The sequence below is a fragment of the Stenella coeruleoalba genome, assembly GCF_951394435.1.
Source record: "Stenella coeruleoalba genome assembly, chromosome: 7".
Taxonomy (NCBI): domain Eukaryota; kingdom Metazoa; phylum Chordata; class Mammalia; order Artiodactyla; family Delphinidae; genus Stenella; species Stenella coeruleoalba.
Window position 1 is genome coordinate 57,335,552 of NC_137153.1, and position 26,244 is coordinate 57,361,795.

At 40.8% G+C, this 26,244-nt stretch overlaps 1 protein-coding gene across 12 annotated transcripts in view; it reads left to right on the forward strand.

The window, feature by feature from the left end:
- Nucleotides 1–26,244, forward strand: part of BNC2 (basonuclin zinc finger protein 2) — a 425,725-nt gene that overhangs the window by 79,062 nt on the left and 320,419 nt on the right. The gene's annotated exons all lie outside the window — the stretch shown is intronic.

Genomic DNA, 26,244 nt, shown 5'->3' on the forward strand with positions numbered 1-26,244 from the left:
TCTTTGCCTGGGTCAAACTTGCTAAGTGCTGACCTTGCTTAATTAAAGGGCTTCTTTTTTTCTTCATCCCGCCACATCATCAAGAGTTTGGTCCCAAGGCCTTGCTTTGGGCTGTGGACTGTAACATGAAGAACGTGCTGTTCATGTAGTATTAGTAGGTAACTCAGTGCATCTTTGGTTGCCCATTGCTTTCCATAAATGGCAGTGTGAATGTCTTTAGAGAAGCTATGGTTGGTTTGGTTCATGGAGCTAGAGGTCAGAGTCTAATAGTTACCATCTAGCTACCGGCTGGGGACTCTCTTTTGTAAAGATCCTTTTCACCAAAAGGGCTTCTCTTGAACTGTGTCTTTTTGAGGATCCTATTAATACCTTTGAACCCGTTTGAACCTTATGGGGTAGAAGCAGTGATGAAAGAACATAATATTAGCCATATTTAAGATATGGCAGACTCACTTTCTGGGTATGCTTTGATTCAATGAGGATTCCAAGGCCTGCATTCAGGCTAATGGGAGAATTCTGTGCTTGATTAATAATGCTTAACTCTGGCCTGGGAAGGGAAGCACCCTGAAAAGTGATGGGTAGAGTGTTTGCCCCTCTGAGGAAGAACTTTTCAGAAAGGTGATTGACCACACAACTGCTTATACCCAAAAGGTACTGGCTACAAAATTAGCCCACATCTGTAATCACAGCTAACAGAGCATTTCATCCTCAGGCAGCTCCGTGCGGTAGAGTGTTTCTCTTGTGTCTCACAGATAGGGAAACTGAGGTACAGAGAGGTCAAGTAACTTTCCCAAAGTCAGACAGACTGGCAGAGCTTGAATTCACACCCAGGTAGTCTGGCTCCAGAGTCCATACTTTTCTGTCTACACCATTAGGTCTTTACAGTTCTAGAATGCCAGCTCTGGGAATTGTTTCATTTCACAGTTAAGAGAGATGGAGTCTAGAGGAGGCTCTGAGGTGACTCACTGGAGATCACAGACGATGATGGAGACAGAACTAGTTTCCCCCTGCCCAGGGCTCTAGCCATTCTAGCACGTTTTGTACCTTTGTCTCAGCTGCTTGTCAGTTTCATATTAATGAAGAATAACTTTGCTGACATAGGCAGACTGGCAAAATTTGTGCTTAATTCCTTCCTTTTCCTTGGCCTCAGCTCTCTCTTGTCTGGGAATGTACTAATTGGCTCTCTTCCTGTCCCCTCTGTCACTTTATTACTCCCAAGAGAGCCTGGAATCACTGTTACGGTTCTCCAGCCTGACGTGTTTGGTCATTGTCCGATCTTGTGCTCTTTCCAGTCTCTTCCCATTAACATCTGGGGAGAGAAGGAGATGCCCAACCAGCTGGGCGAGAGTTGCATTTTGGGGTGGAGGAGGAGCTAGGACTATTGTGGGATTGAGGTTATTGTGGTACAGATCAAAGACCTTCACTGGAGTGCTGACTGTTGTGATTTTGATTCTCCTGCCCCACCTGTACCCACCAGAGCTCACCCCCTCCATTTTCAGTGCAGGGCATCTCACTCTCTGCATTTGGGGTTCAGAGCTAAGACAGTGCTGATAAACTTGCCCCGTGGAAACTTGAGTACACAGGGCATCTGGGACAGAAAAGGGCGCTCTTGCCTTGACAGTTTACATGTCATACTTTTTTTTTTTTTTTTTTTTTTTTTTGCGGTACGCGGGCCTCCCACTGTTGTGGCCTCTCCCGTCGTGGAGCACAGGCTCCGGACGCGCATGCTCAGCGGCCATGGCTCACGGGCCTAGCCGCTCCGCGGCATGTGGGATCTTCCCGGACTGGGGCACGAACCCGTGTCCCATGCATCGGCAGGCGGACTCTCAACCACTGAGCCACCAGGGAAGCCCTGTCATACTTTTTGTAATTTTATTTTGAGGGGGATATTTGGGAGATAATTTGGGGGATAAGTTAATTTTCTGTGACATTTGTAACCTTTCTTTAAAGAAATTGCCTCTTGTAGGCTTATTCAAGTCGAGAGACTGATTTTTTTCTTCTGTTTTTTTCTCTATTCTTTCTTCCTTTTCTCCCTTCTTCCCTCCCTTCCTTCTCTCCTTCCTTGTATAGTGAGTCTTTGTATGTAAAAATATAGCTCCTGTTCTAGTCTCTTCCATCCACCCAACCCAGGAATGAAGTTGAATGTTAACACATTATGGTCACCATTCTCCTGTGGCTTACTCTTTCTCCACATTTACTGGAATTAAAAATGCCCTTCTCAATTTCAACTCAAAATACCTGAAAAGACTCCTTGTTCTGTTAAGAGAAAGCAAATTTCCCCAGGTAAGTTCCCATATGTTTTCTGTAAAAACTGGCACACGCTTTCTTTGTATTTTACCCCTGTCAAATGAGATCCTTATAAGAGTAAATCGGTGAGTCTAAGCTTCTCATCTCTTTTTACCTGTGTTTTCTTGGGTAATTTTAACTCTTTTTGTGCCGTCCAGGAAAGTTTGCTGCTTCTTGTCACAACAGGAGTGTCTGGGATTCCTGAAATTGCCCTCAAATGGCCCTTGAGCTCTGCAGTTCTTCTGAATGTGGTGCTTGTGCACAGAGGAGACTTTTCCTCCAAAGCCCTGGGAAGGGCCCCAACAAATGTGTTCTCAAGGTCATTTCTTTTTGTAAAGGGTGCATGTGTTTTTGCATGCTCTCTCTTAAAGAGGATCCCCCAAAGTGTGTAAGCTTTAGACCTTACCTCACCTGCATCTCCTTGAGTTGTTCCTTTCAAGAAATACATAGCAAGAGCTTCTATCACCTGAATTAGTCACCTGATCCAATTACTTTCTCTGGCCTTCCAGCTGCAGTGTAACTTCTTTCAGTTTTTCTAATTCTGGCCTCTGAAAATGCAGAGCAGCTGCTCATGCATCGTGTCAATCCGGAGGTGAAGGCCTCAACAAGAAACATTGCTGGAGACGTATCTTAGGGCTTGGGTAGTCTAGTCTTACATTGCAGCTGGCACAGATTAACCTCACCTAGAGGAGAGTTGGGTTTGGCAAAGGTGAGTTTAAGGTTCTAGTTCTTCATCTCTAATGTGCGAGCACATTCCCTTTTCAAAAAATACACCAGAAAGCTGTCTCTGTGAAATGCTTTGTAGCACAAGCGCACACACACACAAACCAGTACTCCACCTGTAGGAGTGACCGTCATTCTTCTGGTCTCACAGTCCTGAACCACCCGAGTGATCTTTTTCATCCTGTTTTCTTCCCACTCCCATCATTTGCCACAACCTGGAAGTTGACTGTTTTAGTGTGTATTGTCTCTTGGAACTATCCCCTCCTTTAAAAAAAAAAAAAAAGTCTCATGACTACTGTTGAGTTGGATGGGAGAGATGGTTTATAAAGTGAACAATCACTCTTTTGCTCCTTTTCAATCTCACTGCCATACCACAAGCTGGCTGCAGTAACTGGTCAGTTTGCCTTCAAGCTCCCTCCAGGACACTCTACTCCTTGGGATTGGAGGCTTTTAAAAACATCTCGTTGTCACTACTCAGCCCCCACACTTCATTCATTGCAGGCTCTCTGATCAGCGTGAGCCCTTACTTCCATATTCAGGGACAAGCCCTTACTTCCATATTCAGCGTCCTCCTTGAGAGGAGACCAGCATATCTGTCCACCTCAGTCTCTCCTTGACACTTTTTATGTTGTGTTTTAGCCATATCAGCTCCTGGGTATGCCTCCTTTTTTGCAGTCTTTTTCTAAGGCACTTAATGCTTTGTGCCTTGTAGGACAGTTATTTGTATGGTTGTATGATACTCCAGACTAGATTTAAAAAGGTTTGAAAGTGCTTTCTCCTGTTTATCTTTAGTAGTGGTAGGTGTTAAGTACTTAGTGAAGAAAGTAGCACTAGACGATTGCAGAGAGCTGCACAAGCACCCCGCCAGGCACGCTAAACCCTAATTATCTGTCTTCCCTACCACACCCGGACCGGGACTGAAACGATAATCACATTTGTTTCTTATTCCTGTGATGCTCTCCTCCATTCTTTGCATAGGATTTTTTTTCTTGTTTTAACCAAAAATTTTGATTTTTTTGTCAAACTCACTAGAAAAAGGAAATCGGATGCTTGTCCACTATTAGTTGAGGTGTACTAATCCCTTTGTGTTTGAAATTTTTAATTATTAAAAAAATCTTCCAGTGCTTTAATATATCTGTCAAGAAACCTTTAAAAATTTTAAAAGAATTCTAAAATTTATATCTGGAAAATTTACTTTTGAAAATTTACTCATGACTAATTGGGCGGTTGCATAACTAAGATTAGTAGTGATTGCTCTAGTTTTAAAAACAGCTGTGATATTTCATTTGAATTACTTTTTAAAGACATTTCTAGATAGCATGGAAGGAAGGTGAGTATAGTAGTGGTTTAAATAAAGTAGGGGTTTAATTTGTGAATTAATTTGAATTTGTTGTAGAGCTGTTACAATCAAGTGCTAAGTAGATAATATAAAGCAATGCATATTGTTTGAAGCTTTCATCAGCCTTCCCAAGTAGATCTTAAATCTAAATCAGTATTAAAAGTGTTCTAAATGGTATAATTGTTTCATTAGACAACCTGAGTTTTGAGTAAATTTGTAGACTCTTGAACCTTGTAATATAACAAGAGTAAGCTTAGATATAACAAGCATAAATCATTGTGATTTGCATAATTTATCTCTTCTGTGTAAATATTGTACTCACACAGTAAAACTGCTGTCCTAGAAATCAGATTTTGATTGTCTGAGTATTTGTGGGGTTAGAGGAGGTTTTAGGGTTATGTTTGTGTTTAGATTTAATTTCAATGGTAAGTTAATATTTATGGTGAGCAATGTGCAGAATGTTTTATTTACTTTTTTTTTTTGCGGTATGCGGGCCTCTCACTGTTGTGGCCTCTCCCACAACAGTTGGAGCACAGGCTCCGAACGCACACGCTCAGCGGCCATGGCTCACGGGCCCAGCCGCTCCGTGGCATGTGGGATCTTCCCGGATCGGGACACAAACCCGTGTCCCCTGCATCGGCAGGCGGACTCTCAAGCACTGCGCCACCAGGGAAGCCCTGTTTTATTTACTTTTTCCAAGCTTATGAATAAAAGCAACTTCTGAATCTGATCTTTAGGAACCAAGTTCAGGAAATATGGTATAATTCTATTTTTTTTAAATAAATTTATTTATTTTAATTTTGGCTGCATTGGGTTTTTGTTGCTGCGCGTGGTCTTTTCTCTGGTTGCAGCGAACCGGGGCGATTCTTCATTGTGGTGCGTGGGCTTCTCATTGCGGTGGCTTCTCTTGTTGTGGAGCACGGGCTCTAGGTGTGCAGGCTTCAGTAGTTGTGGCACGCGGGCTCAGTAGTTGTGGCTCACGGGCTCTAGAGCACAGGCTCAGTAGTTGTGGCGCAATGGCTTAGTTGCTCATTGCATGTGGGCTCTTCCTGGACCAGGGATTGAACCCGTGTCCCATGCGTTGGCAGGTGGATTCGTAACCACTGTGCCACCAGGGAAGCCCTATTTTGTTTCTTTTAATTGTGCCTTATTTCTGTTTATTTGCAAGTTGGGTATTTAAGATATTAACATATTTAATACCCTGTGATTGGATATATTTAACTTTCGACTTGACTCATGCTTTTCAGATTTTTGGACTCTGAAAGCAGGAGCCACATAAGATCTGTCTTTTGCTTAAAGTACTAACTGACTACACTCTGATGTTTCCATTACATGAAACACACACCCCTGGTTTACTGCAGAGAAAAGGCTTCTAAGAATTAGGCGTGCTTCACTTCTCTGACAGACTGTTTACTTCTTTATTCACCCATTAATACGTAAATTCATTATTTTCCAAAATATTTATCAAATTTATATGATGTGCTATGAACTATAGCAGGTGTAATGCTGAACAAAACAGAAACATTTCTTTTCTTGAACTCAAAGTACCTTAGAGTCTAGTAGGGGAGAAAAATATGAAACCAGGCAACCATGGTACCATGTGACAAATGCCCTCGAGCCCTAAGCCCAGGGTTCCATCAGCACACACAGGAGGAGTGAGTGCCAGAGATGCCCAGGAGGAAGTGACATCTCTGCCTCTTTATTCTTCTAAGTTAGCCAGATGAAGTGGTCTAGGAAGAGTGAGTAAAAATGTTCTTGGTGCAGGGAACAGCTCTGATAAAAGCCCAGAGTAAAGAGAGAGCTCGGCACGTTAGAGGGACTAGTATGTTAAAACTTTAGGCAACCAAAACTCAGGTCACCAGAACTCTCTCATTTTGGATCAGAACATTTTTCTTTTGCGGTTTACTTTGATGAGGAGATGAGAAATGACTACAAATTTACTGTATGAGTCCCCATCCCTTATAACAGAAATAATTATTTTAGAAAATTTGAATTATATGTAACTACCAAAAATGAAAAATCATTCATAATCATATTACCTAGAGATAACCTTACTTGTCAGTTTGTAACTCTCATTTCAGATTTTTTTGTATTCATCTTTAATTTTATAAAATTGAAATGATACTGAATATGCTGTTTTGCAACTGATATTTTGCAGAAGTCACATTAATGGTCCTTCATACCTTTGGGTTACTTGTAAGACATGCGTTTTTAATGGCCGTATAGTATTCTGACACGAACCGTTATTTATTTATAGAACCCCTATTACTGGAAATGTAGGTTTCTAACTTTTGGCAATTTTAAATGTTGTTGTGATAGAATGTATTTGTATTTAAACTTTTTTTTTTTTTTTTTTTTTTGCGGTACGCGGGCCTCTCACTGTTGTGGCCTCTCCCGTTATGGAGCACAGGCTCCGGACGCACAGGCTCAGCGGCCATGGCTCACGGGCCCAGCTGCTCCGCGGCGTGTGGGATCTTTCCAGACCGCGGCAAGAACCCGCGTCCCCTGCATCGGCAGGCGGACTCTCACCCACTGCGCCACCAGGGAAGCCCTGTATTTAATCTTTTGATTAAGTCTGTGATTATTTCCCTAGGGTAATAAAAAAGTGTTTCCTTTCTTCCACGCCCCTGCTTTTTTCGTAGATATGAACTGCTCATTTATCACCAACACCCCTGAAAAGCATTACAGCTCTGAGGACATGAGGGCTTAAATCTTTAGAACTTTGGCATTTAGACCAGTGGTCTCCCAAGATACCTGCTTGAAGAGCACATTTGGCAATGATTCCCATTATATCCATACAAGTAAAAGCATAAGTTACAATAGATGTTATTGTGGCTGGACATGCAAAGTAAGGCTAGTGTTAAATGTTGATAAAAATGTGAAACTATTCTATCCAATTTTTTTAGAGTACTCACATGTCTAGAAATGTTTTATCCAGAGAATTTTTTTTTTTTAACAGAGGAATTAAATCTCTTTTAGGGAGTGTTCTTTAACTGCATGATTAAATAAACTTCTGGTCTGTGATTCAGAATGTATCTTATTAGATAAATACCTCTGGAATTAAGAACCGAAGGAAAAACGGAATTGTTTCTTAAGTCAGCATTTTTTCTTAAAGATGTCAAGAGGGAGATTTTGCATAGAACCAAGTAGGAGATGCTAAGAAAGGAACCACTGGGAGTTTTATATTTTGTAGATTTTTGTACTGTTTTAGTGTGAAGTCCTATTGTCTTCATTTGCTCATCCTGTGTCTACCTTAGACTTGAGCATCGTACTCTATAAATACCCCGTCAAAAAAAGAAAGACTTAAAAAATAATGGATTTATTCAGATATAATTCACATACTGTACAGTTTACCTACTTAGGATGTTTTTACTGTTTCAACGTTTTTTAGCGTATTTGGAGTTATGTAACCATCACCACAATCAAATTTAGAACATTTTTATCACCTTGAAAACAAATTTCTACCCTTTAACTGTCACCGCCCCCCGCCCCCCCCACAGACACTGCCAACCCCCTGCAGCTGTGGAGAACTACTGATGTACTTTCTGTCTCTATGAATTTGCCTATTCTAGACATTTCATACAAATGGAATCTTAATATATGTGGTATTTTGTGTCTTCTTTCACTTTTATTTATTTTTATTTTATTTACTTTTGGCTGTGTTGGGTCTTCGTTGCATGTGCGTGGGCTTTCTCTATAGTTGCAGCGAGCGGGGGCTACTCTTCATTGCGGTGCGTGGGCTTCTCATTGTGGTGGCTTCTCTTGTTGTGGAGCACGGGCTCGAGGCGCGCGGGCTTCAGTAGTTGTGGCACGCAAGCTCAGTAGTTGTGGCTCACGGGCTCTAGAGCGCAGGCTCAGTAATTGTGGCGCACGGGCTTAGTTGCTCCGCGGCATGTGGGATCTTCCCGGACCAGGGATCGAACCCGTGGCCCCTGCATTGTCAGGCGGATTCTTAACCACTGCACTACCAGAGAAGTCCTTTCACTTACATTTTAAAGATTCATCCATATTTTGCCAAACAGTACTCGACTGTATGTAGTATATATCACATTTTTTGTTTATCAATCTATTAGTTGATGGAATAAATACTTTATAATGTCTAAATGCATTTGGGTAGCTTTGTATTACAAAGGCAAAAACTAAGAAGTGAAGTTGCAAGATTCCAAATTGGAGATGCCTTCAAAGTTTGTTAGTGGTGAAGGAGTATGTAAATAAGTTTAGAATTAAGTTCACATGGTTGTTTGGTCTAAGGAAGAATATCCCATCCATCAGTACATCGTGTCAGTTCTACTTGCGTCTGGATACTTCTTAAACCTGCTTTAGTCTCCATATGTCTGGTAAATTATCTAAGCAACATCTTTTGTTTGGCCATTGCATTACCACTACCATCCCCTAAAGCAGGCAAAAAAGGAGCATTTCTAAAAATGTCATTTTCTCTCAGGAGTCCGAAGTCCTTAACATGGGCTGCCTGGCTGCCTCACATGAGGCCCTTGCTGCCTTCCCCCACCCCTCCTATTCTATGGTACTGATTTTGTGTTTAACAAAGGATAATGGAGTCCTTTCTGAAGTTCTTACCTGGGTACACTCAACTTCATCTTTCATCACTTCAAGAACTGTGTGTTAAGGACCTCTTTTGGAGCCTGGTGAAGTAGAAAGGTCTCATGAGCTCTGGGGTCCACTATGTATCAGAAACGTGCTTGTTTCCTTTCAGCCTCTTTTCTGCAAAATAGAGGTGATACCTTGCAAGTTGTTGTGAAGGTTAAGGAGATATTATGTGAATGTATCTGGCGCATAATATGTGCTTAGTAAACTATGTCCTTTTCATTTGGATTATTATTTGAATGTAGTGGTTTAGGTGAGTTTGATATCCTCCCCTTCTCTTTTTTTGCTGAAAAGAGGGATCGATACATTATGATGATTACCTGTAGTTTAGGGGGATTTTTTCTTCTAAAATCCGTATCTTTGTTTCTGAATTCTGGTTTTGTGAAGACTCTGGAATTTTATTAGTGCTTTAAAACCTCTGCCAACCAGCAGTACTTCCTTGAGTCCCTGCCTATAAGAAGATAATCTATCATTTATTTCCTTTTTTTTCCTAAAACATTTACGTGTTGGTATCTTTATGATTTCCTCATTACGTGAATAGTTGTTGTTCATTTAAAAATCAAGAAAATTCAGGAAATAGAGAAATAGGGAGAAGAAGATAAAATTAAGTTGCAATCCAGTTACCTGCTGTGGTCATTGTGGTTTATGGTTTTCTAGACTTTATTCTTTGTATATACGCATAGATGTGCCCATATTTTTTGAAAAAGAAGTTGGATGTTTAATTGCTTTTTCCACTTGCCAATGTAGGTGTTTTTCAGTGTTAGTATCACGGTTGTTGTACAATTTTCTATGGCCTCATAGAAGGCCATTGTATGGGAGGACCGTGATGACTGTCACCAGTCGTCTTTGAATGGATGTTTAGGTTTTATCTAACTTCTGGTCGTTATAAACAGTGCTGGCTTTGATTTTGAAGTCATGATGATTCTGATACGCTTTTTACCTCCTGAGTTAACAGTTCTCTTGAAGTAATTTCCCTGAGGTTTAATGCCAGATCCAGTTCAAACTTGCCCCTCTTAACTTTTCACAGTTCGTTTGTAACGTTCTCACCTGCAGGACGTACTCTCTCTCTGTTCATGTCTGTATTTTGCTCTTAATTTGGTGCTAGTTTTCTAATTTCTTCATATCCGCACCTCCATTTACCTTGACAAAATGGTATATTTTCACTTTGGTGCATACTACTGTCCTATCTGAGCTATAACTTTCGAGTAATTATCACTTCATATTGGTTAACATCTCTTTCCCTTTTGCCGTGGATCCTTATGACTAAATTTATGAATTTGTTGCCGTTATATTTTCCATCACCTCATCTAAAATTGGGGTTTATTTAAATATCTGATTTTATTAATCTAAAAGAGAGTGCTTACTTTCTTCCAAATAAAAGAATCAGTGGAGTGGTTTGTATTGTATAGTTCAATCAAAAGACACATATTTATGCTTTCTTTTGCCCTAAACTGACTGGGATTTTTCATCCTGGATTGTTTTCCTCCTTTTAGGTCTGTTTTTCTTTTTCTTTTTTTCCTTTCTTTTTTTTTTTGGCCTACAGACAGTTGATTATGTCCTTAAGGAGCATTAGTCATTTTAAATAATTTTAATAGGAAGCTATGTAAATCATATTGTATATTCAAGAGCCGGGGTTATTAAACTTGAGCTTGCATCTGAATCACGTGACGATCTCATTTAATCACAGACTGCTGGGCCTTACCCCTAGTTTTTCTGATTCTGTAGATCATGGATACGGCCTGAGAACCTGCATTTCTCATTAGCCTCCAGGTGATGCTGGTGCTGCTGGTCCTGAGACCATACTTTGAGATTGCAACACAGAAATCATTTTTGGATTCTCTGTACTCTTTGTAATTATCTATAGTCTTTTTCTCTTTACACCAGTACACATGGCAGATATAACTGAGAATATTTTAGTAGAGCTGTCACTTGTTTAAAAGGCAAACAAAACCCTTTATTGGCAAAATACGGAAAGGTTACTGGATACAGAGCTGCAGCCTGGTGTGAGCAAGAACGGTACGCAAGGCATCTGGAATCCTAGACTAGGTCCTGGATTGTTTGGGCCAAGACCAGTTTCCTTAAATCTCTTACAGTCTTAGTTTGCTTGCAGAAAAAAAAGTGATTGCTGCTAGACTTCTCCTTTCCCTTCACCTCCTGAATCTGCAGACAAATCCTCAAAGTGTTTTTTAAACAGATTCACGATGTCAGATATCACAATTAAGAAAGGCTTATCTGTTTTCAATAAATGTTCAAAGTAGCTTTAATAGAGGCATTATTTTAAGGTTTTATCACCATGGGGGTTTTAGAAGTTGGATGAGGAAATATCTTGAAATCACAGATATTCCAAATGGCTTTGAAAATCAGAGCTACAGAACAGGTGATGGTCTGTATGTCAAGTCTTCGAGACGGTCTGTATTCTCAAACTTCGAGTAAGGTTGAGCCCAGAAGGAAGGAGGAGGTGAGAAAGAAATTTTAAAATAGTGGGAATTGAAACTGTAATTGGGTACATTTGATTCATTGGATCCAGGGTTAGTTCCCTGTGTAATTCTCTGTTTCCTTTTCAGATGTAACTAGTAGTGGTTACACTTATTAGCGAATGGAAGTTCTTTCTACCTGGTAGCTGAGATGGGGAAGATGTATAAGGCCTTTTCTGGCAGGCATATTATTTGTATTTGAATAGGAAGGATACACTATTAGAAAAAGCACAAGAGGAAAGGACTTTTGTAGAGGATTACTTGGCATGTAGGTGAGTGAAAGGTGAGGCTACAGCAACGCCTGGTAGCTGATAAGAACATAGTACAGACTAAGATGAACAGGAAGTTTCTGCTAAGCACCTCAGCGTCTCATGTTTAGACTTGGTTAAAAGGCAGCTGATTCAGCCAGAGATGCTTCAGTTATATTGTAGAGACAAGTCTCTTGTCCTCTGAGCCTGTCACCGTGAGTTGGAATTTAAAATGTTTTTAGAAAGCCTTTTTTGATTCTTCTTTTATTATTATTATTGTGTTCTCTCTCACCCTTTTCTTTTTTTTCTGGATGGTACGACATGTGTGGTCTTCTTTTTTTTGTCAGCAGTTGGGAGAAAAATCTCAGCAGAGTGAGAAACCTTATGACACAGAAAATGTTTCCCTGAAGTGTTCCCATGTGAGCAATGGGCATGGGCATGTACTAAAAGAGAGGGGGTAAAAAGGCTTTTTGTTGAGAGTGACAGGTTGACAGGACGACCAAAGTTTAACTTAAGTCCTTTCGTTGATATTGGAACATCATAAACCTTCCTGTGACACTGACACATTCAACTGTGTGATCTGGAGCGCTGGAGCTTGTACCACTGTGTGTGTGTGTGCAGTGTAAACATTTTATGAACTGCAGTGTCTGATCCATCCGTCTGTCTGGGCAAGAATCTCCCTTGATAGTAAAAAGAACAGCAATCAGGACAGAATTGGTCAATGCGGCATGTCTAATGGTGGGAAGATATTTGAAGGACTCGCTATAGACACAATAGTCTCTCTAAATAGCCTCTTTGCACCCGGAGTCTTATTGCAAACAGGTTCATTAAGGAGAGACATTCTGACACACAGCATCACAGTAATGAAAGTAGCTCTGTTTTTCTAATATTGTATCTTGCCACTTCAGTTATGCTGCTAGTACAAGATTTCCCTTGTGTTGTTGTATATTTCTCCAGAAAAGGAATCAGTCTTCATAGAATATACAATTATTTTGTACAGGAATGTATAACTCATACCTAAGATCCAGTCCTCCCTGTTTATGTGCACTAGTACAAAAATAATTGCATCTTCCAGACCAAAAGATTCCGACACCTTCAATTTGTTGGGCTAGAAGATGTTGAACCAGAGTTATAATAAACTTTAAAAAAAATGTGTAATGTTCAAAACGGATTTGTGATCAATCATAAAAGAAAAAAAATATTAGCACAGGTTCCCATGAGGTATAATTTTTTTCCTAGGGTTTCAGCCAACTCCAGTATAGCATCTGTTCGAAGAGGGGGAAAATGCAAAAGGTTTTCATCCACCAAGCTTTACATATAACTACAATGTGATGACTTAAGCTATTGGATTTTCTGCCTGTTAATGTACAGCATGAACATTATGAACATGGAAAAAAAAGGTTATATTGGTTTAAAAGTGGATATGGAAAATTTAATGTGCTCAAGTGGGAACAATGGCATATTAAAAAAAAACACTCATGACACAGATCTAATAATTCACTTGCCCCTGTAGGAGAAAGGGTATCAGCTCTGATACTGGCTCATAGTTTATTTTTATATACACCCCTGGTCCCTGCAGTATACCCCGCGTGTGGGTTCCAGAGAAAAGAAAGAAAATAACCTGTAGGGAAATCAGCCTGGAAACCTTTCATTAAATACATTGTACTCTGTATTGTGTCGTTCACAGACTCTTCGAGAAATAAAGAAGGGAAAAACCTGTTATCAGTCTGCATGTGTGAAATATTATATTTGAATACTATCATTTGTTTTAAGATTAAGGCTGAGGCTGCAGACATATTAGTTATTATTCACTTACATCTGGTAGATAGTGCAACGGGCATTTAAAAATTCTTTTTCCATTTCTAGTCCCCACTGTTCTCTCTGCCTTCCTCTGCACTGCCCCCCCATCCCATCCCACCCCACCCCACGCCAAACAATGGCAAAGACACTACTTTAACTTAAAACTATGCTGGCTAAAATATTTTCATGTTGGAAATGTTGCCTCTTTATAGAGGATTGGGGTGGTGAGGGTAATAAAATCAGTGTTAAAATTCTTGGTGAAGTTTATCTGTCATTTAACAAAAGATCCATTTCTGGGGAAGATTGAAGAAAGTGTTAAATATATCCTTTCATGAGAAAAATATACACGGTAGGGGTGTACCTGTGAAGAGTGACACCTTTATCAAGTTGAGTGTCCTTTGGAGTGAACCTTTGTCTTGTCATTATAGTTCATGTATTGCTGTTGGTGGGCCTTTAAAATCTTATCTTTTTTGCTGACTATTCATGCAGGACACGCTAGGCAGGCCAACTGTGACACATATTACGCCCATACTTGTAGCTGTCTCTGGACGAAAATGAACACACATTTTAAACCTAAACCTTGGGTGCCGTGTAAGAGTATTTAGTGAACTTCTGGAATAGCAATTATTAGGACTTTGGTTTTGATCTCAGATACCCGGAAGCGCCTTGTCCTCCACAATCTGTTGAAAGATTTCTTATTTCGGCAGTGGCTTGTGTTGAAAAATCTTGTTTTAAATGTAGAGGGTCATCAGCACCAGATTTTCTCAGCATCACAACAAGCTTCAGTGTCCACGAAGCTCCATCCACGTGACTGTAGTGAGAGGTCACGGTGATTGAATGCTTATTGTGTGCCAGGCATTGTGTTAGATGCTTTATATGAGTCATCATCTAGTCTTCATGTTAAGCTGGTGAAGTGGAGACTGCTTTTCTCCTTTTTACAGGTGAAGAAACTGTGCCACTGATAAGGGGCAGTGCTGGGTTTTTCAGATCCAAGCCTGATCTTGTTACCAAGGTCATACCCTTTACTATTATTTGAAATCATATCATGAGCTGTGTGGCCTCCCTGAGCTTCACTCCCCTTTCCCTTGGCTCTCATACCTGTATAGTGACTGTTTCCTAGTCCTTTGGGTTTATTATCTGACCCTACCACCTACTAGACAGGTGACTCTGTTGGCCCTTTCCCTATCAGTAAAATGAGGAAGAGTGATCCCCCTTATTTAACTCGGTATTGTGACTAGTAAATGAGATAATGTCTCTGAAGAACATGCACATGTTGTTTATTGGCCATCTTCTTTATGCCAGGTGCTGTGCTGGAACCTAGAGCACAGCAGTGACAGGGACAGACATGGTCCCCCTGAAGCTCGCAGACCTGTGGACATGTCAGGACGCTGAAAGGAAGAGTTACAAAATGACTTATTTATGTGCTGCCTGTCTAAACCATACATAGATGTTAAGCTGACTTAAGTTTAAGCTACCGACCTGAACAGGTACTAGCCTTTTCCAGGGTCCTGTGGGTAATGCTTGAAGAAAGCCCCTTGCTTTCGTTGGTATCACCTGGGTGCAAAGCTTTTTACTTAAATCCTCTTCCATTGCTCCCCACTGCAGGTCTCTGGCAGTCAGAAACCTGAGAGTTTGCCCCCTGTCTCCTCCTCAGTCACCCCCCGCCCCTGCTTCTCTCCTCACTTGCTTGCCGTCCGCCCGCGCCCCCATTTCTTAGTTTTCTGCCATTCTCTGAGTTCTCAACCCAGTTTAAATTTAACCCTCCTTCAGATCCTAGATCAGTCTTCACTACTTCAAGGCACACCCCTCTTTTGATAAATGTTCTTTTAAAACATGAATCCTGATTTTACATTTCTCTTTGCAGAGAGAGAGAAATGTAAAATCCTGATTTTACATTTCTCTCTGTCTTTCTCCAACTGGACTGAAAGTTCCCTGAGGGTAGGGACTTTCTTTGTCTCTCTGGTACCTATCCCAGACACAAGTCTGTTTTCAAACAGTGAATTCAGATGGATTTTTCCCCCGTCATCTTCTTCTACAACAGTTGTTTTGGCTCTAACGTTTGATTTATTCTACCTACATGTCCAGTACACTTATCGAACCAAACACTAAACATATCTTCCCAACTCTGCATTTCCTCCTTTTCTCTAATTCTTTAAAAAAAAAATTTACTGAAGTATAGTTGATTTACAGTGTGCTAATTTCTGCTGTACAGCAAAATGATTCAGTTATACATGTATATACGTTCTTTTTCATATTCTTTTCCATTATGGTTTATCACAGGATACTGAATGTAGTTCCTTGTGCTATACAGTAGGACCTTGTTTATTCATTCTCTGTATGATAGTTCGCATCTGCTAATCCCAGACTCCCAATGCATCCCTCTCTAATTCGTAATCAATGTCTCCATTCATTGTCTTCATCAAACCCAGTGAGCCTCAGTTCCTCCCAGATTTCCCCGAACTCCCCTATCAGGTGCCATCTTCTGTGTAGGACTGTCTCTTCAGGAGAAGATTCCCTGGGATCTCCCATCACCTCCACACCTTTCCTGTCGCCTCTGGGTATGGGCTGTTAACTAACTTCCTTGCCAAAATCACATAACTGATCTTTTCGCCTCTTGCCCTGAATGAGTAGTCCTTCTGAAACATAGATCTGATTGTGTAAGGTCTTAAAAGCCTTTGCTACTGAAATGATACTGTGTCTGGGATTTACTTAAAAATTATCCGGTGGACGAGGGAGGTTAAGGGGATTAGTGAAGAGTATAGGTGAAACAAGACTGACCGTGTGCTGATAATTGTTGAAACTGGTGGTGTGGTTCACAGGGGGCTTATTATACTATTTACATTTGTATATGCTTGAAAACATCAATAATAAGGTTAAAAAATAGAACGCAGCAAACTTTGTGCACCCTGTGGATAAAATCTGACCTTCTTGGAAGAGCACAGGATGCTGTCATAATCCCACCCCCATGTCTCCTTTGGCCTCTCATCTCCCTCAACTCTGACGGCTGACTCTACTCTGCAGCTGTCCCTGCCCTCAGCATTGATCTCCTGAAGGGCTCAGCTCTACAGATATCTTCTCCCTGGCCCATTTCACTAGCCTGCTTGGGGTCTTCTTTCATTTTGGCTCCCCTATCCCTTTGATGGACCGTCCTTAGAACCCATCATGTTCTTTCTTTGCGCATCGTCTAGCCCCTCCTCACTGAGGACTGCCCAAGCCAAGAAGATCCCCACTCCCCCACCTCCAATTATCAGTTCAGTTAACACTCATTACGTGCCTGTTGAGTGTCAGGCAGCTGATGGATGCTTGAGATTAAATCAAATAGTTACTTCTGGCTTGTAATACGGAGAGAATTCACCACCCAGTGTTTTGGGCTAAGCTTGGCAGTGGATTCCATCCCTCCTCTTCAGCCCCAAGACCATCCCAGACTCCTCAGGGAATGAGGTATATTATGAAGAGATGCGCAGGTAAATTGTGCTATACAAATGCATGGTAGCCAAGTATTATTAGCACCCAGAGAGAAAACCCTTTGCCTAGCATCTGTCTCTTTTTAAAGGTGACTTTTAAAATGGTCAGGCTCTACATTTACACGTGGGAGGTCTCCCTCCTCCTCTGGTCCACTCCAAAAACTGGGTGGGGGAGCTCTTTCTGCCCCCCTATGGTTCGTAGGAGGACAGCCTCCAGCCAGCCTTCTGCCAGAGTCCATCCTAAGTTCCCTTCACTAGGCTCTAAGGTGAGTAGAAGAGTAACCCTTTCCCCAGCCTTTATAATGTATCTCACTTTTTTCTGGCCACTTGATTATCCCAGACGCCAACAGGACTCTCGACGCCAGAGGTAAAAGTAGAGAAGGTATATAAGATTTGAGAAATGAACTGGTTTTTGTGCCTTGGAGAAATAAAAGACCAAGGTATGAGTTAATCCCTGTTTTCAAACACATGAAATTATTTTACATGGAAGGTGGTACCAGCTGTTAGCCATATGAGTGTGAAAACAAACAAAAGGACTTAGGTTGCAGCTGGAGGGATTTTAGGTAGATAGAAATTTTTCATTAAGTGGTTCTGGGTGGGAACTGGGTTCCCATGCCCGTAGATTGTTGATTTAGGTCCAGATTGGAGGGCAGTAGGCTGGATTTGAGGAATTTCTGCATCCTGAAAATCAGGCTTCATGACTACAAAATCAGCAGCTGTGATGCCCTTCGTGCCCAGAGCTGCAGCAGGAGGGTTCCCCTCTTTCCTCCCACCTTCCCCCAAGTTGAAAGAAATTAACCTCAATTAAAGAAAATAGTGATGGATGGCTGCAGAGATAAATATGATACATCACACGGGAAAAACTACATTAAAAGAACATTAAAGTTGGGACAGAAAACACTAAAAGTGAAAAAATTCACAGTTAACGTTGAAAAGTGGTATCACTTACATCTCTGCTGATATGTCGATCTAACAGGACACATTAAGAAATTATGAGTGTGCTCTGTTGTGCTAAGAAGTAAGTTTTTTGACTTGACACACTCATCTTAATCCACGGTTTCATTGCCCAGCTTTAATTAAGGCATCGTCTGTGAATGATTATAGCCCATGGGAGAAAACCTGTTATTTTTACCAGAAGAGTATTGGTGTTTGTTTAAATATTAAGTTTTGGAGGGGGCCAGGTGGTGATTCTGTGACTCTGTGCATTTCAATACCTGAGCATCTGAAGTCAGTAATTTCTTTTGAAAGGCACTAGTTTTTTTTTGACTAAAATGTTAGTAATAACTTAATAATAGTTTAATGTTGAGTAATACCTTTTTTGTGTATTTTGAAAGCAAAATTTAGGTTTTATCCCTTCTTCCAGGGGTGGGTTTTTGCTGCTGGAGAATAGGTCCAAAATTTCATATGTGTATGTTAAGCAAATTAGTGCACTGTAGGGGCCACTTTCAGAATCAAATCCAATCACATTTTTAATTTATAAAACTAATTGTGGTACTAGAAAGCCTCCTTAAAGTTGATGGATTTGTTTACTGTGTGTTTTTGTGTGTATATACATGTGTGTTCCTCATATCGGGGACAGAAATCCCCCAAATAGGTCTGGAATAGTATGGTTTCAACGTATACTATAACTAGAGTAAATATTTGTATATGGTAGAGGTTGAATAATACAAAAATTAATCCTTAGCTTTTTTATCCCTTCTCTGACTCCAAAGAGTTGCTACCTTTCCCTAAACAAGAGCCAAAATAAAAGGTACTACCTTCCAAAAATCAGAGTATGTGACATATAAGCTTCCAAAGAGGATATCTCCTCCTCCCTCTACCACCTTCCCCCTTGCTCATCTCCTTCTTCTTTTCATTTTGGGGAGAATTTTGAGTTTCTTCATTGACCATAAGCTTATTTGTGGAAGGGGGACAGTGAAAATTAACCTATTTCTGAAATCACTGAGCCATGAAGAACAAATTGAATTTAGATGCCACATCTTACAATTCTGTTTTTAAAGCAGAAAGAGAATTTGCTTTTTATTAAGAAAAAGAATTGTGTGTATATACAGGTAAATAAAATCACACCAACTTGTATACTTCTACATTAATACCATAGATGGGTTGAAAATGTTGTATTAGTCATTTTCAGGAAGGAAACACGAGCCACAATTATCATAGGATTTTTCTATTTTTGTTATATTAAAAGTGAGTCCTATAAAAGGGCGAATGAAATTGCCCTAAGTGCAATGGTTATTAGCCAACAGAATTTATTGCATACTGACTTGGGTGATATTAATTTGGGTACATGACAGGAATATACTCATGGCCTAATCACAGATTTTAGGTTGAGCTTCTTCCCAGATGAATGAGTTTGTGCTTCCAATTAATTAAAAAAAAAGTTCAGGAGGCCAAAAATTCAGAGAGAGAGGGGGAGAGAGAGAGAGAGAGAGAGAGAGAGGGAGATGAAATTGAGGTCACTTTTTTTCTGGTTGTTACTTTGGGACACCATGCGTAGTCTCTGTTTCTTAGCATAGAAAATAACATCTGTAAGCCTGTTTGGAGTTTTAAATGTAATATAAGTATAGTGCATCATCGTAAGTATGCAAACACGTTTTAAAACAGGGTATTGTATGGAAGCAATTACTGGCAGTGAGTGAACTACACACCCCAAAGAATGGGTTGGGGCCAAAAAAGGGAAGATTTCTAAACAGAATTACTTTCGTGTGGGTGGGAAAGAGAGCAAGGTTAACTTTTATTAGGAACCAATCCCAGCTCTTATTTTAATTCTGATCACATACTTGGTAACCCAAATAAATAAGTAATAAAGAGATTTCATGTTAGGATGAGGTTATTTTTTTTCCCCCTGGTACAGTCTTCCAGTGGGGAGTGATTTTTTTTTATGGCAGGAGGGCATGACATACATAAACATGAACATGACCAAATGCATGTGCAGCTCTGCAGTTTCAAACTTCGGGCCTTGTAATGGTTAAAGATGTTGTTGTGGCCCTTTGTGACATGATACTTGAGCATTCTTTAGCTGGGTGTGTTGTGTTCATCTTTAACAGATTTAATGGGATGTAGGAAGGTTCGATTTTATCATCCGGAAGTAACAGGCTCTGCAGTTTTCTTCCACTCACCACCAGTTTGGAGAAGACCCTGTTGATAGGATCTCTTTCCTTTCCCCTCATCCTGTATATTTTGTTTATTCTCGAGCTTCACATAAAATCACCCTTATCTCAAGGCAATTTTGCATTGTAATATTTGGCAGGGGGTGGGTCTTAAAACTGGAAGGGAAGAAGATTGCTTTATATAAAAATCAGTTTGTCTGCAGATAGATTCTCTGGGGCCCTTTGGACCTCGCCGATACCAACTTTAAATAGATTTCTTTTCTCAAGCCAGTGTCACCATAACTCCCAAACCAGAGAGTTATTTTGGATTAGACTTCACTGAGCAGCCATCTAAGCCACACATTGAGCCAAGCAGCCCTCCAGCAGCCCCTTAACTATTATCACAGCAGGGTATTGATGAGTGGGGCTTGGTCAAGTTACTTAACCTTCCTTCCTTGATTTTCTATTATGTAGGCTGGAAATGATCATATCTGCCTTTGATCTCATAGGGATGCTTCAATCCATTAAAGTCATTAAGCACTTTAAGTAAGGTATAAGGCAGTAGATGCAAGGCATCTTCATTACTGTTATTTTATTACAGTGCCATATACAAAGGGGAGCTTTCTTAATGCTAAATAGTTAAGTCTCAGAATGAGCTCTCCGGACTCAGTTGTTGGCAGGGGACTTTTAGAGGTCAGGTTACCTATCTCTCTACTCTGGAGGCCATGCTCTGTTCCTCCCTTCTGTTAGTTCGGGGAGCAAAAAGCAAAAAAAAAAAAAAACCAAGAACAAAATTGATAAAGAAAAATGAGGAGGCAGATGGGAGATGACTGTGGTCCACCTCCTATTCTTTCCCCAGGAGCTGCTGCTGGTACTGATCTTCCTCAAGTGTGAACTACCTTGGTACCCGTCCTGATGCTCATCTCCCCTTTCTTTGGAAGGCATATTCAGGAGTTTTAAAGAGGATTGTGGGCTTTGATTCTTCCCCACTTACAGCTTTCATTTTCTTATTTATTTATTTAATTTAATTTTATTTATTTATTTTTTTTGCGGTACGCGGACCTCTCACTGTTGTGGCCTCTCCCGTTGCGGAGCACAGGCTCCGGACGCGCAGGCTCAGCAGCCATGGCTCACGGGCCCAGCCGCTCCGCGGCATGCGTGATCTTCCCGGACCTGGGCGCGAACCCGCGTCCTCTGCATCGGCAGGCAGACTCTCAACCACTGCGCCACCAGGGAAGCCCTCTGTGTTTTTTTGAAATACTGTTTCTATAAGAAGTCGAAAAAAAAGTTGAGAGTAGAGTAGGTAAAGGTCTTCGCATGTCTTTGGTTAGTGTTCACAGGCATTTGTACAAGATGACTGTGTTTCTTAGATCGCAGCCCCCTCTGGCATTTTGTCTTGAATAGTTCCTCCCTCACACCTCATATAACATTCCGGGAGGAGATGTACTTCTGTATAGCCCTGGATGGCACCATCTTGATGATGTCCATGACAACATAAAAGATCAACCCTCACCTCCCAGAGTGAAGAATTTGCTTCCTGGAGTCCAGGTTCTTTTGATCACACAGGTGTCACTTTTCTAAAATAACCTACCCAGTCCTTTGTCCTTAACTTTCGGAAACTAATGAGGGCGACTCTATTGATTTTTATTGGTTGAGAGATTTTACTACTTTCTGTGTTCATTCTTTTAAACTTTTGATGCTCTGGTATATTTTACTTTGCCCACGATATATTTTACTTTCACTACTTTCTTTCTGGGCTGATTGTTCTTGTACTTCATCTACATGTAACTTGGTGGCATGTTCAGTTGGGTCAGCTACAAGGCACTAGTCCCTCAAACACCGTACCTTGTAGTTGGATGAAGTACTAAAGAGTTGTGTCGTGGTCTGAAATATAAGATATTTCTGTTCATCAAAAATACTGTGCGAGGAAGCCTACAGAAACAATAATAAGTACTGAAGAATTAAGAAGCTCTAAAATAAATATGGATTGGTAAAAACACATTAATTCAACATTTTGTTATTTTTTAAAATATAAATTTATTTATTTACTTATTTTTGGCTGCACTGGGTCTTTGTTGCTGTGCGTGGGCTTTCTCTAGTTGTGGTGAGCCGGGGCTACTCTTGGTTGTGGTGCGCGGGCTTCTCACTGGGTGGCTTCTCTTGTTATGGAGCTCGGGCTGTAGGCGCTCAGTAGTTGTGGCGCACGGGCTTAGTTGCTCCGCGGCGTGTGGGATCTTCCCGGATCAGGGCTCGAACCCGTGTCCCCTGCATTGGCAGGTGGATTCTTAACCACTGTGCCACTGGGGAAGTCCCTGTTTTTTTTTTTTTTTTTTAACTTCAGTAACTAGAATCCTAAAGTTACAAGTAAGTTGCTTTTAAATATGACTAGAATGATATGCTTTTCCAACTCTCCCCTGGCCCCCAAGTATTAGGGTCTAACAGTGGATTTTCTGGTATTGATTTGTGTGGAAAGTCTTAGATGAGATCATAGTTTTGTATTTAAAGAATCATTGTTTTGGGGATGGTGGGGGAAGAGTACAATTACATGAAGTTGGGATTGTTGTGGAAAATCAGGGACATATGGTTGCCATAGATATAATATTAGTTTTTCAGAATCGAGAGTAACACAAATGAAATTACCTCTTAAATTGCGGCTAGCTGTTGCTGCCTCTATACCTGAAATATGTTTTTCTTTTTATCTTTTTATCCCCACGTGTGAAGATTCTTGAGTGTGGGTCAAGGCTAACAAAACTTTTTTGTTTAATGTTACTACTGTTTTTTGAAGAGATACTGCAGCACCCACTATTTTCCCCTTTTCTCTCCTCCTCCCCAAGTTTCATGTCAACAATTTCATATTCTATTAGAGCCCAAACAGAATTTAAAGCAATTTTCCATGCCACCATCTCCTTTGTGGTTAGATATACCTCCTGGGGAGTTCACAAATGACCTAAATGGATTATTGTGATTTTTTGTTGTTGTTTGTATTTCCTGAGAGGTCAAAATAGGTCAGCCTTGGAGATGCCCCAGAACCCCTGGGGCTGTGGAAGTGGATGGGCATGAAGCAGTAGCTAGCTATGTGGTTGTAAGGATTTCCTGGTATTCTTATTCCTACGATTGATGGACAGAGTTGGATTTACCCTGGGTTGGGCTGTTTCTCAACCCTTTTTCCACTGTCAGGGTCTAAGGAGCCTTTAAGGCATTTTGTCCTAATTGCTGCCTATCCACCCCTCCCCACCCCGCTTTTAAAACCTAAGGAATAAGATTTTGTTCGATAGGGTTGAGCTTTGGAAGACCACAGTACTGTAATATCAAAATAAATTTTTCCCCTATTGAGAATGCAGGATTTAGATCACAAACTTGGATGTACAATATTTTTGGCCAGCTTTATTGAAATATAATTGACATATAACATGAAAGTTTAAGATGTGCATGTGTTGATTTGATACAGGTATATATTGTGAAATGATTATCATAATAAGGCTAGCTAGCACTTCCATCACTTCACATAATTACCTATTTTTTTTTGGTTGAGGATGTACGAATTATTCAACTACTTGTCTATTTATATCCCAGCCAATAGTGAGTACATTTTCTGTGAGTCAGTAGTGAGTACAGCTTTGGTATTGCGTTGGCCAAAAGGCTTGTTCAGTTTTATCTGTAAGAAGACTCTAGTAGCACTTAGCTGTCTTTAACTTCATTCGAAACAATTTTGTTAGATTGTATGTGACAGTTGTCATATCAGAATGCATTTAAAAATTGACATCAAGGGGCTTCCCTGGTGGTGCAGTGGTTGAGAGTCCGCCTGCCGATGCAGGGGACACGGGTTCGTGCCCCAGTCTGGGAAGATCCCACATGCCGCGGAGCGACTGGGCCCGTGAGCCATGGCTGCTGAGCCTGCGCGTCCGGAGCCTGTGCTCCGCAACGGGAGAGGCCACAGCAGTGAGAGGCCCGCGTACCGCAAAAAAATAAAAATAATAAAAAAATAAAAGTAGTATCCCCAAAAAAAAAAAAAAAAAAAAATTGACATCAGGGACTTCCCTGGTGGCGCAGTGGTTAAGAATCGCCTGCTAATGCAGGGGACATGGGTTCCAGCCCTGGTCGGGGAAGATCCCACATGCCGCGGAGCAACTAAGCCCGTGCGCCACAAGTACTGAGCTTGCGCTCTAGAGCCTGTGAGCCACAACTACTGAGCCTGCATGCTTAGAGCCCGTGCTCCACATCAAGAGAAGCCACCGCAATGAGAAGCCCGCGCACAGCAACGAAGAGTAGCCCCCACTCACCTGAACTAAAGAAAGCCCGCGTGCAGCAATGAAGACCCAATGTAGCCATAAATGAATGGATGGATGGATGGATGGATGGATGGACGAATGAATAAAATTAAAATTGGTGAATTTTTATGTAGCCATTTCAACATTGAAGATGGAAGAAAAGCAACATTTTTAGCATATGCTTTATTATTTTAAGAAAGGTAAAAACACAACTAAAATGCAAAAAAGATTTGTGCAGTGTATGGAGAAGGTGCTGTGATTGATCGAACATGTCAAAGGTGGTTTGTGAAGTTTTGTGCTGGAGATTTCTTGCTGGACAGTGCTCCATGGTTGGGTAGACCAGTTGAAGTTGATAGTGATCAAATCGAGACATTCATTGAGAACAATGAATGTTATACCACGCGGGGGATAGCTGACATACTCAAAGTATCCTGATCAAATGTTGAAAATCATTTGTACCAACATGATTCCATTCATCACTTTGATGTTTGGGTTCCACAGAAGTTAAGCGAAAAAAACCTTCTTGACTGTATTTCCTCATGTGATTCTCTACTTAAATGTAATGGAAACGTTCTGTTTTTAAAATAAATTGTGATGGGTGATGAAAAGTGGATACTGTACAACAATGTGGAATGAAAGAGATCATGGGGCAAGGGAAATGAACCACCACCAACCACACCAAAGGCTGGTCTTCATCCAAAGAAGGTGATGTTATGTATATGGTGGGATTGGAAGGGAGTCCTCTATGATGATCTTCTTCCGGAAAACCAAACGATCAATTCTAACGAGTATTGCTCCCAACTGAAAGCAGTACTGGACGAAAAGCAACCAGAATTAGTCAACAGATAATGCATAATCTTCCAACAGGATAATGCAAGACTGCATGTTTCTTTGATGACCAGGCAAAAACTGTTACAGCTTGGCTGGGAAGTTCTGGTTCATCTGCCGTATTCACCAGACATTGCACCTTCAAATTTCCATTTATTTCAGTCTGTACAAAATTATCTTAATGGAAGAAAATTTCAATTCCCTGGAAGACTGTAAAAGGCACCTGAAACAGTTCTTTTTTTTTTTTTTTTTTTTTTGCGGTGCGCGGGCCTCTCACTGTTGAGGCCTCTCCCGTTGTGGAGCGCAGGCTCAGCGGCCATGGCTCACGGGCCCAGCTGCTCCGCGGTATGTGGGATCTTCCCGGACCGGGGCACGAACCCGTGTCCCCTGCATCGGCAGGCGGACTCTCAACCACTGGGCCACCAGGGAAGCCCTGGAACAGTTCTTTGCTCAAAAAGATAAAAAGGTTTTGGAAGATGGAGTTATGAACTTACCTGGAAAATGGCAGAAGGTAGTAGTAGAACAAAAGGGTGAATATGTTGTTCAATAAAGTTCTTGGTGAAAATGAAAAATGTATCTTTTGTTTTTACTTAAAAACTGAAGGCACTTTTTGGCCAACCCAATACTTTGGTAATTACTAGTCATCTTGAGCTGTTACATTGAACTTGTCTTTGACACCTTAGTTTTCATATGAAGATGGGCACTTAGTGGCATGCCTAGACGGGTTCTGTCAGGACACTTGTGTCTTGTTTTCCCCCACGGGTGTGGGAGTGGGTGGGCTTGCAGCAGGCAGCTAGCACAGACTTATTTTTTGTTATAGAAGTAATACATTCTCATTGCAAATAAAAATCAGAAAATACTCAGCTCCTAAGAGTTTCTGTCTCCACAAATTGAGCTGCTCTATGATATTTACATACTTCTAGCTTTAAATGTGATTGTGGCATGCTCTCACAGATTTAAAATATGTAATAATAAAACTGAATTATGTATAAATGACATGGTTAAGAATGATGGTTCTCTTGAAGATTTGTTTTTAACCTGTGCTTAGTATTCCTTTTTTTTTTTTTCTCCCTGTGTATTGTGAGGGACATTAACACTGGTTCACATTGAAAATGGTCAGTCC